At 37.1% G+C, this 14,385-nt stretch overlaps 2 long non-coding RNA genes across 2 annotated transcripts; both read left to right on the top strand.

Moving 5' to 3' along the window:
- Positions 1-3,553: 3,553 nt before the first annotated feature.
- Positions 3,554-5,608, top strand: LOC131532432 (uncharacterized). The gene is made up of 4 exons (XR_009268899.1): positions 3,554-3,974; positions 4,257-4,531; positions 5,136-5,222; positions 5,566-5,608. It is a non-coding gene; the product is annotated as an uncharacterized LOC131532432 (long non-coding RNA).
- Positions 5,609-11,404: 5,796 nt separating this feature from the next.
- LOC131532419 (uncharacterized) lies at positions 11,405-13,205 on the top strand. Its single transcript, XR_009268895.1, has 4 exons — positions 11,405-11,746; positions 12,562-12,602; positions 12,698-12,810; positions 13,029-13,205. It is a non-coding gene; the product is annotated as an uncharacterized LOC131532419 (long non-coding RNA).
- Positions 13,206-14,385: the final 1,180 nt, after the last annotated feature.

Below are 14,385 nucleotides of genomic sequence, written 5' to 3'. Positions count from 1 at the left end.
CAGTCTGGTTAAGGCTTAGCTTGAGGTGATGAGTAGATATCACTGTTGAAGTCTCTGAGAGAAGGGCTTATATGTTCTCAGAGAATTATATGGTGCAGAACTGGCTGTCGCTGACAGAAAGCAATGAAATCTGATGACATGATGACAGAAGAACCAAGTGATTTGTTATGGACAGAGTAGTGGCCAAGACCACATTCCCCTGAGGCACCAGTGGATACAAGGCAGACCTTTCCAGTTGACTTGATAGGACTTGATATTGTCCAGGTAAAATACAAACCAGGAATGTACTGTGTAGCATTTGGACCAATCAGACACACAATTTTGCATTTGATTTAACAAATCAATTAGTTATTAGATTAACAAATAGTCACAGACCCCTCACCCAATACTCGGTGCAAGTAGGTCTGTCAATGACTTCAGGCCCCCGGTTCCATGGCAACCCATCAGATAACACTAGTTTTATTGATCAAAGGAATGCAAGCAGAGCAACTCGCACTACCTTTTTCCTATAGGAAAGACATTATGCCATAGAAATGGACTCTTCTCTAATTAATTCATAGAAAAACCTTTCTTTGAACGAACACACATATCATTCGGGTCATTGTGTATATTATTACTGTTCTTGTATATGTTTTTGTGTATTGTTTACTGTTTTATGCATGCTTATGATAGATCACTTGTTAATGTCACTTTAACTCATACCATGTCTGGTCTCTATCAATTCGTCTGCGGATGATCTAATTGAGAGTGAATATTACATGTTGATACCTATGCAACATATTAGTGTCCTAAGAATCTTTAATAGTTTGTATATCAACTTCCAATCTAACCCCTTTGCAAATGACCATGCTCTCAGACAAAGGGTCAAAAAATCCCCCAGTATTTCCAAACTCCCGCTTGGAAATTCAGCATTTCTCATTGGTCAAGCCCATCCTGAGAGGCGTGACTCTTCGCAGACCTTAAAGGGCTGTTCTGCCTGCTCTCTTCTGCAAAATTTCTTCTGCTAAATCTCCGGATTGCTGCCCGTGTGGAAAGCCTAAGCCGGTACCGACGTGCTCGGTGGGCTCCAACATATCTCAGTCTGCGGTTCTGTTAGATCCTAGAAGTATGTGAGCTAGAACTCTTCTGGACCCTTAAGTTTTGCGCCAGGCCTTGCAGCCTTGACTTTCCATTCAACCAAAGCTCCTCGGACCTCAGCAGATCTCTTTCTTAGTTCTTTTTCACTTTCTACCTGGAAAGAACATTTCTATCTCAGAACATATTTGGAATTCATCACTCTTCAACCCGAAAGAACGTGATCGGGAGTCCAAAACCTTGAAACCATTAAGACTTTCATCTGAGACTGCATTCCGGACACTCTCCAACAGCCAAGGAAGTGCAAGTATGGTACATCTAACTAAACTAAACAGACCCAGCCGGCATTTCAATGTTGATTCACCGTTGAAACAACGTCAGGTACCATGGTTGGATCAACGGTGAATTACCTTTCGATTTTGCAAAACGGATCAACGTTGATATTGTGACGTCGTGAGATGTAAACTATAATTTTCGGTGCATATTTCGTGTTTTCAGTAACTAATAAAACTTGCTGTACATGATTTGCAATCGGACGGCATAAAAATAAAAAAATAAATAAGAAAATGGAAAAAACCCATTATAACAATTGGATGTCCATAAATCTGCAGTGCAGGGATGAGATGCTTCATTTTCTAAAGAAAAACTTTTGAACAATTATGCCAAATGGAAAAATAATTTTCTTAGAATTTAAATATACAGTACATGTACACTTTCACACAATTTCTTGAAATAATTCTCACTCAACAACAAAGCACTTTAAGGGTTTAATGATATATCAGAATGCAGAGGGGAAAAGCTTTTCATTCTAATTCCATACACACTGCAAAGATTCACACTATATATAAATAAATAATTATAAATATAGCTTGGAAACTTGCTCAAGTCTGTTTGACCAAAAATAAATAAACCATAACACTGACAAACACTAAAATATTATCATTTCCAAACTTCTGACCAACATATGTACACATTTCTTAACATTCTAAAATCTCAACAATTAAGTGAAAAGGAATCCAAGTAAAAGTAAGGAAAGTTTGTAGAACTAGTAAGAAGTCATTTGTAGAACTTTACATTTTTCGTGTTAACAACAATTACACACGATCATAATAGGCAAAAATTGTAAAATAATTCCGGACCGACCTAGCAGTTTTATTGTGCAGCAGCTTTCTCACTCACAGCGTCCTCACTCAGAAAGACGGTCAGGATAACGGTCATATTTTAAAACTTAAAATGGCGCGCACAGTTTCATTGGCCAGCCAGACAGCCAGATTAACCAATCATGATCAAAGCAAATAAGGTTAAATAACCAATAGGAATTGTTTCAGCGTGGTAAGGCAGCGCAATTTGTTTAGTATTATTGTTGTTGATGATATTTATACCAGAAGATTTCATGATTAAAAATGTAAAATGATAATAAAATAATAATACTGATCTTAATAATAATTCAAAAGGCAGCAATTATTTATTATGTACATACATTAAGTGATTCAACATATCTTGTAATAAAAATCAAAGTTGATTTATAAGTTATTACCCTTTTTCAACCATTTAGCATTAAACATTATTTCAACGTAGTCTCAACATTGAAACAACAACTGTCATTATTTCAACCATATTTCAATGTTGAAGGTTGGTCATGTACCGGTTGGTTTTCAACCGTTAAGCATTAAACAATTTTTCAACGTTGAAACAAGAACTGACCTTATTTCAACCATATTTCAACGTTGAAGGTCGGTCATGTGCCGGCTGGGGAGGTTTAGTATAAGCTATAGACCCCGTTATAAACGGCGCTGATGGTTTTTCTCAGGTGGTTGACTGACTCTATCCATAACTGCATTCTGTTTTCTCTAATGGCTTCATTCATCCACTTTAGCTCCCCTTTTGTATATATGTGTGAGTGTATGTATGTTTGTTTGTTTAGATTAGTTATGTGCAGTGGCGGTTTTAGGCATGGGCAAACCGGGCAGCCGGTTTTTCCATGACACGTGGAGGGCAGCACAAGCACTTGAAAAAAAAAAAAGAAAGAAAGAAATATCATCTGCGCCGCTAAGCGGTTTTCTATTCATATAACTGTGTGGGGATTTGCAAATTGGCGCCCCTGCTTGCTGAGAAGGTGCCGTGCACAGAAGCTGTGTGACTGTGAGTTCACACCAGACACGATTTGCGCGAATAAATCGCGCTATTCGCGCATAGTTGGACGCTTGAACATTTTGAGTTTACTCTCTTCATTCGCGCCTGAAATTCACAACAGACGCGAATTCGCGTCAGGGGCTTCTGCTAGGCGGCTCGTCTCATTACTGGTCCAATCACAAATAACTATTTTTTACTATACTATTGTGAGTGTATTTGCAATAGGATACAATTAGAATGAATGTACAAATGTTTGCCATACGTAGCCTATTCTAGTCTTAAAATAGAAATATTATTTTTATGTAACAAATAGGCTATAAATTATGATTTACTATGTTGTGCACAAAGTAACACACCAAGCAAGATCCTTTTGTTCCTGTTTCTATAAAAGTACGAAGGTGTATCATACAGCTCTGGGTATCCACATACAGCGACGATGATTTTGATCCACCTAGTGGGCTAAAGTCAGTCACACCTTTGCTTTCTTCCAAATAACGCACCCCAGACAGCACACGTACGTCTGGCCGACGTCGGCCCAATATCGAACCGTCGGCCTCACTACCTGAAACATCAAATAAACATCGGCCAGGCGTAGGTCGATATAATTCGGTCAGTGCTCTGTTTTCCAGCTCATCAGTCGTCGGCCCTGAGTCGGTTCACGACCGCAGGCCGATGCCGCGCTTTTCTGTTTGCTGCGAGCCCAGTTATTTGTCTCTTAGCAACCCACAGAGAGAAGACACTCATCCTGGCTACATCTGTGCTTTCAGGTAAGATTTCACTTCAGCTAAATTACAAACAAATACTACTTTGTTGATTCTGTGACACTTAAAAGGTACTAGTTTGGCACATTTGGTGTGCTACAACACAGGTGAAGAGACTGTGGCTAATTTCCAACTAACTTGTTTAGCTAACGGTCACGCTAGCGATTTTTTAAATTAATATTTACGCCTTAATGCGTTTTCAGCCATTTCTCTGAGGGGAAATGTTAAAGCGGATTATTAAAGAGAAGTCCTAACTGCCTTTTCGCCGTGTTTTTCACTCTTTTACAGGCTGCCAGAAAGAACCCGTCTCTAAACGGTGAGCTATTGTTGCTGTTGCTTTTTGAACTACAAATTGAGTTTTAAGTTCATTATTGAATATTAATTGAACGAGACTGTAATTTATTAATGTAATATTTTAATCCTATATGTTTATTTGTGTAAATGCTGTGTACGCGTTGAGCTCTGCGCGAGCGGGGAGCAGAGTTGCCATGGAAACGGGGCGTTGACACAACTACTGGCGAACAGTAATCTCCGTCTCTCGCTGCGGTTTTCACTGATTTCAGGTAAGTACTGTATAGTCCCTAAACTTAGTCACACAAATATTACATACAAACGTCCCTGACACGTTTCTTACTTGTTATTCACATGTTTCAATTAAATATTTATTTTATAGAAATGGTTTAGTGTCTTCGAAAAAGTCTGTTAGCATCTTAGCAGTTTTCAGGTAGGCTAACTCTAGATTGAGCTCGTGTTTATGAAACCCTGGGCTTTTAATCAAATATTCGAATAAAATAAAAATTGGACTGTGTCCTATGGTGTGACAGCAAAAATGTAGAAGAAAAAAAAAACGACAAATAACTTGAGAAAAATGTATCTTCATTCTTAGAGTTACAAATAGCATGAGAGAGGTTTATCTTCAATGTTAGTTTATTTTAATTTTTTTTTATTTTTTTTTTTGCTGTCACACCGTAGGACACATATGTCAACTACCCATATGAGAGATTTTGATAGCTCTGTAAAGGTTTTCCTGGCGATTTGTCAAAGGGTTGTTGGAAAAGACTTTACTGAATCGATGACATCACTTACATGGAGAGTGTAATCGACTGAAAACAAGTTTTGATATTTCATGGTAAACAAATATTAATAAAAATTGTTCTGTGATTTCAGGAGGACAGAAAGAAACTCTACATAACAGAAGGGAAGCTCCAAGATTTCAACATTTCTGAAGGGAGCTACTGACTTAGAAAAATACAGGTGAACTGAAGAAGCTGAAATATAGATCATGAAATATATTAATATGCATTTTTCAGAATATATTTAGCCAATTTTAAGAAGGCCTTGACATCAAAACGTAAGTGACACTCAACCTAAAACTAAAAACATAGATTCTGTTATATTAAGATTATGTTGTTATTAGTAGTATAGTAGTATAATTTGTTGTGTGTGTGTGTGTATATATATTTGTTAATAATTGTTATATATTATTCTTTCTTTTATTTGCATTTTACTGCTGCTCTAGCTCGTTTCCTTCTAATAAACCTGGAGTTGCAAACTAAATATTGTTGGCTCTGTGTCAGATTGCTTGTTTCTTTCCTAGATTCTTCAGTGGTGATGGCCTGCTGCACCCAGCAGAGTTGGAGTTTCAGTCAGGGCCTTCAGTAAGCAACTGTAAACTACATGTACACATTTTACACATCTCTGTTACAGCTAATGTAGCCATATGCGTAATGCACATATTATGCCGCACACAGGCTCTCAACAAAAGTGACTGCTGATCAACAATTTCAACAGTAGGCTAGATTAGGTGGGTTAAATGCAGAGTAAATTTTCCTACATCATGATCAGTAAAAGTAATCCGCCAATACACAAGTCACTATGCACATTCACGTCACTCTAAAATGACAACGTGCCCAAAGCAGCAAAACTGTACAAATGCTGGACATCCACACACCACACCACAGTATTATCAACGCACCATGTACACCTCCATAACAATGTGCATGATACAATACTCATCAAATAATAAAGCACTCACCTGTCACTTGTAAATAAAGTCCCTGGGTCTATCATTCCATGCCTCTTTACTTGGATTAAAAAGTAAACACGTCAACAAAATAACTTGTGCTCGGTGCTAGCTGTTAGCCACTCATAGCACTCATAGTTGCAATCTTTGAAATGGCGCATAAAAACTTTGCTGGCCTTTGTTAGCGAATTCAGTTTGGGTGTAGGTCTTCCTTTCTCAGTCATTCTAGTTTGTCTTCAAAAGAGCGCCTTGAAAAGGTGTTTTTAGTAGCTAGGCAACAAGATCTGGTGTAGGCGCCGGTGACTGCAGCTGTCATTTTCTTTTCATTGAATTTCACTTTCGTACCTTGGAAATCCCTCACTAAAAGGGCGGTATAATGCTGGGGGTAGCACTGGGCACGTCACTAGACCCAGATGGCGGGCTGTCATTGAACTTCAAAATTTGTTTGGCTGATGATTCTGTCACTAATGCTTGTAACTGGGTATCTCGGAGAAAGAATAAACATTGTTCTTTTACATATGTTACCAACATTGTAACAATACAAAATGGACTGAAAATGTTTTAGCTTACCCTTTAATAATGTTGAAGGATAATGTTTAACTGAACACAAAACTAGAGACATGTTTAGTAAGATTTTATCTGAACGTAAGTGACACTCGACCTAAAACTAAAAACATAGATTCTGTTATCTTAAGATTATATTATTAGTAGTATTAGTTATATATGTATATGTTATTATATTGCTATATATATTATTCTTTCTTTTATCTGCATTTTACTGCTGCTCTAGCTCGTTTCCTTCTAATAAATCTGGAGTTGCAAACTTAATATTGTTTGCTCTGTGTCAAATTGCTTGTTTTGTTCCTAGATTCTTCAGTGCTGATGGCCTGCTGCACCCAGCAGAGTCAGTGTGAACTCCTGTAAGACAACATCACCAAGATGCTATAAACCGCAGGATTAGTAAGTAAAGTCTCGAACATACACTACTGTTTCAAAAGTTTGGGTTGGTATGATTATTTAGTTTTTTTAATGTTTTTGAAAGTCTCTTATGCCAACCACAGTTTAATGTATGAAATTATTACAATTTACTACAATTTAAAATAACTGTTTTCTATTTGAATATATTTGGAGAGATAATTTATTCCTGTGATGATAAAGCTGAATTTTGTGTCAGATGATCCTTCAGAAATCATTTTCATTTTTTGATTCTTATCAGCGTTGAAAACAGCTGTGCTGCTTAATTTTTCCAGGATTCTTTGGTGAATAAAGTTTTAAAACAGTACAGCATTTGACATTGATAATAATCAGAAATGTTTCTTGAGCAGCAAATCAGCGTATCAGAATGATTTCTGAAGGATCATGTGACACTGAAGACTGGAGTAATGAATGTTCTGCTTTGATCACAGAAATAAATTACATTGCATAATATGCAGAAAACTGTTGTTAAATAGTTTTTACTTCATTTTGATCAAATAAATGCAGCCTTTGTGAGCAGAAGAGACTTCTCTCAAAGACGTAAAAAAATCTTACTGACCCCAAACATTTAACAGTAGTGTAAATTACAAATATGATGTTCCACCCACTTAAATATACTGTGGCATGTGTAGTCCATTAAAATACATGTTTTAGCCAAGTATTCACACAACACATCTGATAACCTTGCACTCCAGTTATATGTCTGAATAATATGAACAGCAGCTATGCTAAACTTTCTTCTTTTGATTTCCTGTTTCTATCTTAGGATGCCCATCCGAGGTTACTAGAGATGAAGCCAGCTCCAGTTTGGATCCAAACTCACTTGTGAAGATGCCAACGCTCACAAAGACTACAGATGACGGCTACTGTACATGGACACACAAAACACTGGACACACAAAACAAATATTATCCTTATATTGCCTATAAGGGTAAGTTTGACGATTTTCAACCCGCTATTGTATTATTGCAACGTCTGTAATATCTGTAAATGAACAATATTTACTCTTTCTCTGAGTTATATGGACCCTATTTGTCCCCTTTTATTTGTAAGCAGCACTGCAGGATGATGCAAAATGAAATGAGTTTTGACAAAATGACACAAACACTTTTGCAGCATCTAAATGAAAAATGCTGTTTTGCATCAGTTTTGCTGACAAATACACTGGGTATCTTGGAGAAAGAATAAACATTGTTCTTTACATATGTTACCAACATTGTAACAATACAAAATGGACTGAAAATTGTTGAACTTACCCTTTAATAATGTTGAAGGATAATGTTTAACTGAACACAAAAATAGAGACTTTAAATAAAAATATTTTAGGATTTTTATCATGCTATTTAAAATTTTTAACTGCTTATTTATTGTTTGCCTGGTTTTTTAATTTGTGTTTATGCAACTGTTGTATTATTGTAACTCAGTTTTTGCCATGAAGATAGCCTTCGATGCTGACAGCACAGAACACATGACTTGTTTTATGAACTACTGTCATATGGACATTATTTTGTTGCCAGAAGATGGTCTTCCCCAGTGAGTCTCAGTCACCTCTGGCTGATTAAAGGATGTTTTTAAATTGTAACCTTGAAATATAATTTCAAAGTAGGTTTACAGAATATGCATAAGTATTGTGAAAAGTGCTATACTTATACAATATTTAACCATGGTTTTACTATAGTAAAACTAGCAAGCATGATTATAGTAACCATGTGGTTTTTTTTATTTTTGAAACCATGCTTCGATGTCATATTCTATAGTAACATTGTAGTAATACTTCAGTAAAATTGGTAACTATGACTATAGTGACCGTTTTTGAAATTATGGTAAATGTTGTAACTATGGTTTTACTGCAAATGCTGTAGTAACGGTTATTTTGTAGTTACTATAGTTTTACTGCAACAGTCATAGTTAAACCATGGTTACTGTAGTAAAACTATGGTAGATTTTATTTTTACTATGGTTTTACTACTTTAAATGCTATAGTAATGGTTATTTTTGTACTTACTATGGTTTTACTGCAACAGTCATAGTTAAACCATGGTGATTGTAGTAAAACTATGGTTAATTTTGAGTTTACTATGGTTTTACTGCAAATGCTGTGGTAAAATCATGGTTAATTTTCAAAAGACTACAAATAATCGTGAATTATCCGCTTTTGATCAAAACATCTGGTAAATGTAAATGTATTTGTATGTGTAATGTGTTAAATTAAAATATTAATAAAGTTGCAGCTGTTCTTGAGAGTGGTGTGTATTGTTTTATTATAAACCAGCGGCGGCAGCTGCAGGTGGTCCGTAACGATGAGCAAAACGCCGGTGAACCGCGTGCACGCAGAGCGGCCGGGATTTACAGCTGCGTCGTCCCAACATCGGCCGGAGGGCATATCTGATCAGAGGCCGACGTCGCGGCGATGTATTGCCGATTAGCAAACGATCCCTGAGCGACATCGTGCCGACGAAATTTTGTACATCGGGCCGACGTCGGCCAGACGTACGTGTGCTGTCTGGGACATTTCATTCATAATATTAAAACACAGGCCTATTTGCACGTTTTTTTTTTTTTTCTTCTGAATTGTGTGAAATGGCTAATAAAAATAGGTAATACAAAACGATTATGTGGAGGTGAATTGGTTTAGTCTTGACTTCTGTTGGGGAATGGGAAATCTGTTGATTGTCGAGTAAATTATTATTGCCAAATAAACACAGCGATGGAGAGAAAAAGGTACGTCAAAGCCTGATTGTGAAACATTCTGATTGTACATATTTTTGCCACTTTTATGTATATAGAGTATATTTATTTAAGTTCTGATAACTTATACTGTTTTGTGCAGAATTGTGTTTTTCAAATGTTCTGTTGAATGATTTGTGCAATTGAGAAATATAAGCTCGCCTTACACTTATATTGTTATAGTAAAACATGGCTGTTTGTGCAAAATTTTGTGTTTTTTTTTTTTCTCGGATGGGTGGGGGCGCTCAGAGGGGGTCTCGCCCAGAGATTAATTCAATGTAGAACCGCCACTGGTTATGTGTGTTAGCGTTTAGTTAATAAAAGTCGTGTGCACAAATTACATGAGTTTCTGGTTCTGCCGTGCAAATTAATGTCTCTTTACGATTTTTATCCTTACTACATGCTCTAATGTATTAATACTTAGGAAAGTGTTTTCTGTGGCCAAGAAAACATCCTTTCTTAGAGTTGATATGAACTTACACTGTTCGCTGAACGAACAGATCAGTTGATGGCAATTTAATTCTGTTACAGTTATTACTGTCAGCCGATATAAATAATTGTAATTAATCATAATTAATTGTAATTATTTATATACAATTCCATTTTAAGCTAATTCGCTACAACTGATCCAGTAAAGCGCTTTACAAACAGAGTAAAATTTTACGCAAAAATGTATGTGCATTAACATGCTTATCAGTTTATTGGGGGCATATTACCATTTGAATAACCACAATTTTACTACAAATACTATGGTTAAACTATGTGAACCTTGTAAACTAATGTAGCAAAACCATGGTAAATTTGTGGTTAACTATAGTACCCATGGTTTTTTGGTTTTATTTGTAGTAAAACCATGGTTAATATTTGTAAGGAAGAGGTTGTCGACATGAAACAGCTTCACAACAAGCAGGTGAACACTAGTTCACTTTCACATCTTGTTTGTGTTTATAATCACCCTCTTGCAAACTATTCTGACTGAAACTTTCAGGTAATGTTTTACATTTTTTTTTATAAAGTCTGAAAGAGTTGTCAGAAGCTTAATGGCAGTGATGTTGTAGTTGTGTGACAGGTTTTGTTCGCTGATCACTTACGTTTAGCTTTTTACTTCTGGCAATTGTATTTAAAGGGATAGTTCACCCAAAAATGTAATTTCTGTCATTAATTACTCACCCTCATGTCGTTCCATACCTGTAAGACCTTTGTTCATCTTCGGAACACAAATTAAGATATTTTTGATGAAATCCGAGCTTTCTGACCCTTCATAGACAGCAATGCAACTGATACATTCAAGGCCCAGAAAGGTAGCAAGGACATCATTAAAATAGTCCATGTGACATCAGTGGTTTGACCTTAATTTTTTGAAGCTACGAGAATACTTTTTGTGTGCAAAGAAAACAAAAATAATTACTTTATTCAACCATTTCTTCCATGTCAGTCTTCGATGCTGTAGGATCAGAATGAGTCAGACAAATTAAGATTCGATCAGAACATCGAAGGATGAGGAGCCAAAATTCCACAGAGGCCCAAGAAAACAGGACAACGTCATAAATCAGATCCCTAACGCCAGCCCGTCTGAAGCAAGCCTGTTTCATAGAACAGCTTACAACATTGACACAAAGAACACTTATTGATATTTCCAACTCAGGAAGGAGATTGTCAAATTTGGGGCAAGTAACTAAGATTAATGGTCAAAGAGATGCACCGTCCCACATAGCAAGCACACTCGGGCCGATTCTGGCTGAAATGCGGCACTGTCGGCTCAGTCACGACGTCGGTGAGAAGATAATGGGCCAGAGCCGCGCCGACTCTACAAAACACTTCTGGCTGACAGACGGCTTTTTCTCTCTGGGCCGATCTCGGCTGAAAGCTGTTGTACGTGCGGCAGGTCCACACTCGGTGTAGTTGCGTGTATCTACCTTCGGCCCGAGCTGGTTTTGTCTCCGGCGGCCGCTGCTAGAATGAAGATCAGCCGCTGAGAGAGAGATTTGGCGGTTAATCCTGAGGAGATTTCGGCGGACACAGTTCTCAAGAGGAATACTTCAGCTGCAAAAAGGTAAGTTAAGTTATTTAATGATCAATCTAGTGTTGTTTGATATTTAAATGCCACGAAGAGTATAGTTTTTAGATGGTTTCTGTTAGGTTTGCGATGATAATAGCGTCAGAAAAACCGTTCGGTCCTGGATATATTGAGTGTTGATGAGTAACGTTAGGCCTAACTGTCAGGCGCGGTCTCTTTAGGAAAACAATATGCAATTTTTTTAATATGAAAAACCGATGAGCTGTATCCAGTGCACGATAATGTAAGGTAATTACGTTTTAATGAGTTAAATTCTATTTTGTTTGCTAGAATTCATTCGATTCGTCTTTTCAACGAGTGATTGCTATTGAATCATAGGAGTCGAGCTGCGCTGGGCGCCATAAACATCATACGGTGACTCTCTGATTCGATTCACTTAACCATTCAAATTAGTCATTTGTTTGTGAATCAAACTGAGCACGCTGTTGCAGCATTACACCTGCTAAGATAATTCAATATGTGCAATCTGAATTTAATAATAATATTTATTTTGTGGTAACACTGCCGTTTGGGCAGCTCTGACAGAGATAAACACTATAGATACGTAAGAGAAAGCTGTATAATGTAAGTGCATCATCATTTGTTCTAGAATGGAGGCCTAATCTGTCTGCTGCACTTGAGCAGGTTCAGTTTTAGAGTGAATGAAAACTTTTGAAGCATAGATATGCCATGTAATGTGATTAAAATCATACTTATTTTACTGTGGTGGGGATTATTATGAGCAAACAAATTTAAAAGTTTAATCTGAACACTATATATATGTAATCTGACATTATTTTATTTTTTTACAGAAATTCTGAGCTGCTGCATGAACATTCATCAAACATATAAGGTGTGAATTCTGGCTCTGGTCCTAATGATTGTAAAAAGCTGTAATGCTCAAGATTAAATAATTACCTTACAATATATATTTGTACATATTTCAAGGCTGCAATTTGGAAAAAACCTTCATGCTAATGCTGCTGAAATGGAGGTCAAGGGGACTGAAGAGGTGGCTCCAGCTGATCAAAAGGGTGGACTTCAGGAGGCAGACACACTCTGTGAGTTTAAAAGACCATCTCTTTAACCTTCAATACACATGACACACTATCACATTTCTATAATTCAAATCTCTTAAAGGATTTGTATGCTGCACCAATTAGGGTAAGCAGCAACACTTCCTATAATATCTAATGTACATGTTAATTTTTAAGAAGAATGACATCATTGCTTATATTAGTTGCTTATATACTGTCTCACCCTTATCCCTGGGTTACAGTAATCCGCTGATCCAGTCAGTATCCAGACCAGGTGGTGGACCTGCACCCAGGAACAACCACAACACATCCCTGACTGTCAGCGGAGACCATGTCAGCTAGATGACAGATCCCTGTGAAGACCTCATTGATGGCCTCAGCACAGATCCTCAGCAAAGACTACGAGAACCAGACAAGCCCTCTGCAGACCCTTTTTACCAGCTTCACCTGCTGACGTGATATTACTTCATGCAGAAGAAGTTGGATGAAATATTCTGAATGATATCAATCCACAATCTGACTTGTGATGCAGCCTGGAATAATCGCACCACGTTCATTCGTTTGGCCAGACGAGACTGTTTCCTGACTGAGCCGGGTCTTGTTTGGGTTTGGGTTCCTTGTCACTGTTGCATTTTGTCTTGCTTAGATGAAGACACCTAATATTCAGCAATATTATTGACTTGTCTGCACTGACACCATTTGATAAGAACTGAACTGAATTATGACACAAAATGTTTTATATATGAAGAGTTTATTTGCAAAAACGGATATCTCCGTTTTTAAATATTTTTAAAAATCATGTTTTTTGTTATCATGTTTTTGTTTTATTGTGTTAGTTAGCTAGTATTTATTAGTTATTCTTTACCTAATCAAAACAACCTGAATGCAGTTTGACTGAGATTAATTGGAATGCACAATGAAAAGACATGATTTTTTAAAATAGTTAAAAACGAAGTTATCTGTTTCTGCAAATGAACTCTTCATTTATATATATATATATATATATATATATGCAGTAAATATAATTTACTTGTTACTTTGTGGTTTAAAAAGTGTGAATGTTTATACTGTAGTGCATTTGTTCATATATATTTAAAGCATTTGGTAATTTTATAATTAAAGCCTTTTTAATGTTTTTAAATGGTTGTATTTGTGTTTCACTGCTGAATTACATTTAGCAGTTTCTGGGCCACATTCGGCCCGGGGACCAAGCCGAGTCTCAGCCAGATCTGGCTTAAAGTGTCTGGGCCAGACCTGGGCCACATGAAATAATAGAAGTCACTCTACAGTATGCGGGCCAGATCTGGGCCACTTCAATAAATAAGAGTCATTTTACAGGATGTGGGCCACATCTGGGACGGAGGAAATTGTTTGAGTCTGTTTTCAGTGTGTGTGCCAGTTTTGGGCCGGGGACCCAGCCAGAACTGGGCCAGAAGTGAAGCAAGGTTGTGGCCCAGAGGTGGGCCAGACAAATTTTGCTATCTGGGGTGTGACCGTCACATGCAAATCTGTGAGAGAAATCACGAGCTACAGACTTTCTTGGATCAGTTTCCCCCACCCAAGACACAGACCAGACTGAAATTCCTTTGTTCATAGAAC

This window comes from Onychostoma macrolepis, chromosome 23, assembly GCF_012432095.1.
Source record: "Onychostoma macrolepis isolate SWU-2019 chromosome 23, ASM1243209v1, whole genome shotgun sequence".
NCBI lineage: Eukaryota > Metazoa > Chordata > Actinopteri > Cypriniformes > Cyprinidae > Onychostoma > Onychostoma macrolepis.
The sequence above is the reverse complement of the archived record's forward strand: the minus strand, read 5'-3'. Positions and strand labels throughout refer to the sequence as shown.